This window comes from Lissotriton vulgaris, chromosome 6 (genome assembly GCF_964263255.1).
Source record: "Lissotriton vulgaris chromosome 6, aLisVul1.2, whole genome shotgun sequence".
Lineage (NCBI taxonomy): Eukaryota > Metazoa > Chordata > Amphibia > Caudata > Salamandridae > Lissotriton > Lissotriton vulgaris.
In genome coordinates, this window is record NC_141694.1 from 238,088,896 (window position 1) to 238,094,304 (window position 5,409).

Genomic DNA, 5,409 nt, shown 5'->3' on the forward strand with positions numbered 1-5,409 from the left:
TCGATGGCGACAGAAGAGGGGATCCAGAATCGGCGGTCCAGCGCCATAGATGGACTTATGCGCCAAGCACAATGCTTTGAAAGTAATCCTTCCCTTGATGGGCAGCCAGTGGAGGTGTTGAAGTGCGGCTTTCGCTGAGCATCTTTTGGGGACTTTCATGAGCAGCCGAGCGGCACAGTTCTGCACAGATTGCAGAACTTTTATGGTGCCGACAGGAGCTCCCATATAGACGGCGTTTGCATAATCCAGCCGCGACAAGATCAGCGACTGGACCAACAGTCGTCTGGCTTCGAATGGCAGGAGGTCTAGGACTTTTTTTAAGACTCTCAACAGCCCGTAGCAGGTTGCAGCTACCTTTTTAGCCTGATAGTGAAAACTAAGGGAGGAATCTAGCCAGATCCCCAGGCTTTTTATGTGAGTCTTGGGTGCTGGGGGGGGTCCCAGGCAGTGAGGCCACCAAGGGTCCAAATTAATTGGGGCTTTGTAGCCCAGAAGCATAATGTCAGTTTTAGTCCCATTTAGCTTCAAACAGGAGGAGGTCATCCATTCCAGAACTTTGGTGAGACACGGGGTCAGATTATTGATCCCCTGATTTAGGGCATCGTTCCTCACCAGGGATACAACCAGCTGTGTGTCATCGGCGTAGGTAACAAGTTGGATTCCCCAGGGAAGAACCACCTCAGCCAAAGGTCTCATATAGATATTAAATAGAGTGGGGCTGAGGGAAGATCCCTGGGGAACGCCATGATTCAATTGCAGCTGGCTGGATGACACCTCTCTTATGCCAAAAATCACATTCCTGGCTAGCATCAATCACATACAAACTGACCAATAGAAAGGTAACATTTCAAACATATCGCATAACGACAATCCCACTTTCCGTTGTCCAGCCCACCAGAGATGACAAGACAAAATCCAACATTCCTGTACGAACGGGCCGGACAAACCCATCATATAGACCTCAACCCAAATCAATAATTAAGCCATAAAGGAAGGAACAGAAGCATATGAGAAGCAAGATAGAAGGGTGTCTGCATGTACCATAAACTCAGGAATGTCCTGCTCTTTGATCTCTATCCGACCAGCTGCTTAACAAGGAACTGGCTCAACGAGGTCACCTCGGGCAAGGGAGGCAGTTCTGCCAGGTCACACAGAAGTCAGCCAAGGTGTACGTGTCCCAAAGACTCGTTCGGCCATAGTCATCAGCCTATGTGAGGGCAACCACACAAAATGGCTGCCGCACACAAAATGGAACCCGAGGGTTCAAACGAAATCCCTGAATACGTAGTGTTCTCATTGATCGGTTATGACGAAAACACTCATACACACCACACTCGTCATTTGCGGTCCGCTGATACCAAAATCGTCTATATCCAACGACCTTCATTGAACGGGTTCAGAATCTACAGAACCACAGACCCTCAGAATCACGGAACCACAGACTAGTTCGGCCGTAGTCATCGGCCAATGTGAGGGCAACCACAAAATGGCTGCCGTACACAAAATGGAACCTGAGGGTTCGGAACGGAATCCCTAAATACGTAGTGAATCCATCGGCCTAACATGGCGAAATCACTCGTACTTGCCGCACTCACTAGTTACGGTCCGCTACTATCAAATTCATACCGAAACCATGACCTTTATGAAACGGGTTCAGAATTCACAGAACCTCAGAAGGGAAGCTCCATTACGCTTCCTGGAGTAAAAATCCTTTGTGCTCCATCACTGACACTAAGCAGCAACTGAGGCGCTGCCCACTGTGCCCTTCAGTGAGGTTTCCGATCTCGAAGAACAAGAGCACGGCCGTCCCCCAGCTAGGCGAGTGCAGCCGAACAGCTCAGCATCACCTCGCAACTGACACCACAGTAAAGCCTCCAGCAGTGCCCACTAACAGCTACGAAAGCTGCCTAGGATTTCAACAGTGGAAGGTGGAGGGAGTGTCCTCCACCGAAGCAATACGTGAAGAAACGGAGAAACAGCGCCGGATCCAATGCAAAGCGGGCTGTCCCCATCTGTCGGCGACTTGTGCTTGTCATTAGGCGAAGTGGAGGCATGCTTCGCTGCCGCACAGCCAGACACGGACTGCTGCCTTGAATCTTTGATCATGGAGGAAGACCAAGTGAAGTCTCCCGCATTTGCACTGTACTTGGTGTTCTCCCCTTTGGCCACTGAAAGCACCTTCGAGAGGTGAGCACATAGGTGTCTTCACATGTGCTGTTTACCAGTTGTTGTTGCATGGTGGGGTAAACCCTCAATGGAGGACCCAATCCTGTTGAATTTTCAGAATTACTGTATTACGAATAGAAGGTATACAGGTTCTCCTGTGGAATACGGGTTATAACTGCATAACTTGCATTCCATGATGATGGTTTGGGGGATCTATGAGATTCTTCCCCTACCTAATGGCTGTATTTATGCCCAGATATTGTGGTATATTGCATTTTCTGCCTTGCAGTGGCAGGGTAATGAATAATATTACAAGGCATACATATGATGTACAGATGAATGTTTTAACAGCCATGTGCAATGTATGCGTCTTTGCTTTATTGCACTAAATGTGATATGATGACAATTGCTATAAGGTAAAGTGATTTAAATGGTCTACATGTATTATGGCATGTGCCTAGTGGCATAGTGATTTATGTGAGTGGTGGTCTTATGTGTTTTACATACTACTAAGTGATCTATGAACTATGTGACGTCATGACAAGTGCCTAGTGGTGAAGTGTTTATGTGATTGCGGTCTAAGGTATTTTATTTATAATGCAAAGGAAATTTTTATATTACCTTGTGTGGAGTCTCTGTTGTGGTGTGTCACTGGTCTGTGTGTGTGTGCTGTGCAAACGGTTTATACATTGCCTCTGGGGTAAGCCTGACTACTCTGCCAAGCCACCAAGGGGGTGAGCAGGGATTATCTTGGGTGTGTAACTCCCTTATCTTATACTGACTGGCGTGGTGGGTTCTGCCTGGCTTAGTTGCATACCCTAGCCAACCAGAAACTCACTTTCCAACACTTCCAAATTGTGTTTCAGTAGCTATTTCTAAACCCAATTTGCTGTTTGGGAATCACTCACTGAAAAGCAAAATGGGTTTTGTGCACAGTAGAAAGCTAATTAGAAGTCACAAAATTTGTAAATCACAGGGTTTGGAACTGCCAAATGGCTTGTGTAGGAAAGTATATTCTTATTTATGGTAAAAATGTTTCAACTCAAAGGATAAGTCCTCGACCTGCTAATGTTACACAAACTAAACACATTGAGCCTGGCAATGTGTCACAAAGTAGTCAGGCTTAAATCAAAGGCAGTTTGTTAAGTGTGTAAGAAGAGAAGCAATGTAGATCAATGAGCGCAGTAGACCGTACTCAGGTGAAATATCAGGCCAACCGCTACAATAGCCTAGGTGAGAGTTGCCAAGTAGACTGGTCCTATAAACGTCTTAAAGTCAAAGGGGCATTTTACAAGCCCCTTGTCCTGCCAGTAAGTTTTGTGATGCAGCAGCAGCTCAACTTGATGTTCCATATTTACAAGGACACATAGAGCCACCCTGCGTGGCTGTTCAAGTCCTTGTAAATAGGTCCCCTTTTCACGCAGAACTTTGCATGAAAGGGGTGTCCCATGGGTGTTGCAACGCAACATCCATGGAGTCTACCGCATTCATAGATTAACACGGATTTGTAAACCTAGAAATGCCTCAGAATTCCATGCCTCTCAAGGGGAGGCATAAGCAGGCGCAACAAGGAGAAATAGTTTTATTCCTCCTCTTTTTTTCCTCTTTCTATGCGTGCTGCAGAGGAAAACACCTCTCGTCATTGTTTTTGTGAAGGAAGGTGACCCTTCCTGCCCTACCTACATTTTCAGTTAGTACTCTGTGCCTTATTGCAAACAGGCCCAGGGCAAATTCAAGATAGCTAAACTCTTCAGCCAGACTAACCTTGTGCTCAGAGAGCTGGGGTGTTGGAATGGAGTGGACTATGGAAATTAGTAGTGCCTTCCCATATCTGACACTAAACATCCATTTTGAAAACAGGTCCTGGACCAACAACATAAAATCAGACTGAAATCTATTATGAAAAAGCAGGATCCTCTAGTAACTCAAGAGGTGACACCCAAGAATTGTGATCTGGGCTTTTTTGATCTCTTTCAAATAAGCTGAAGATTTACAAGTGCCTCATACAGGAGGGCCAACAGCCCCACCCTAAATATTCTGCTGATCTCAGATGGGTCATCTGTAGCCATTCAGGTCAACCTGTCAATCAAAGTGGTCTATTGTGTGGTTCCTGGAAGGAATTTCACACCTCATTACTGGCATGGCAGGGCTAGCCAGCAGTAAGTCTAATGTTAATTAGTCCACAGTGGCTCAGGAACATAAATGTAACTTTTCCCAAAATGATATCTCAAAACTAGTTAGAAATAATCTGACTTTACTAATGAATTGGATTGAAAAAAAAAGAAAACTGCAGAAGTAGGGACTTATTCTTCTTTGTGGAAACAGCTAAACACAATAAAAAAAGTAGCTTTGGCGATTTATTCATTGTAGGTGTGTGCTAACATTAATTTAGACATGTAACACATCTAGTAAATTTGCACTCTACCTTGAGTCAATAAGGCAATTTTAAGAATTACTTTTTTAGTGCTTAGAAGTGGGTATTTTGGCCAATAAAGGTATATTTTTACATGTATGTCTGAAAACATGAGAGCTTGTAGGCTGCAGGGGATGAGGCCTCAGTGGATGCCAATTTCATGTCTTCGGAGTCACAAAATGGATGGCACAATCTAATACTTCAGTTCATATGTGACATTTCATTTTACATTCAATAGGTGTAGTTTTTATATTGACCTTATATTAAAATTACATATGACACATTGGGTTTTAAGCTATTTTCTACTTTGTTTTGGAGCTGTTAGCACATACACTGGGCACTGGAGAGTGGTGTCTGAGTGACAGAGTTCAACATTACTAGCAGAGGAGTCCTAACAAAATTAAAAACTAAGAGTGCCCACTCAAATAGGGTTCACTTTGCAAAACCTTCAGTTTTGTGGCCTGTGCTTCTCTCTGCTTGACCATTGACTTTAGAAGATTAACAACTTGGAGCATTTGCCTTCTCTGTCAGACCAAATGCATTGGGGGTATTGGGCCAGTCACTCATCAGTTATAAAGTTGCCAAAGTTCAAAACAATGTTTTATTTGTACTGCAAAACATTCCACAAGGCATAAGCTCAATATAAAAAAAATATTTTCTCTCTGCTGCCAGCATACCATTGGTTTTTATGTTATGAAACTACTATACTTTTCTTTCACATTTTGATCTTGAAAACATATGTTCATACAGCTGGCAAATGGTATCAAATATTAAAGAAATGTAATGAGTATTGAGGGAATGCTGGCATGTCATTGCATAGGTTTGTATTA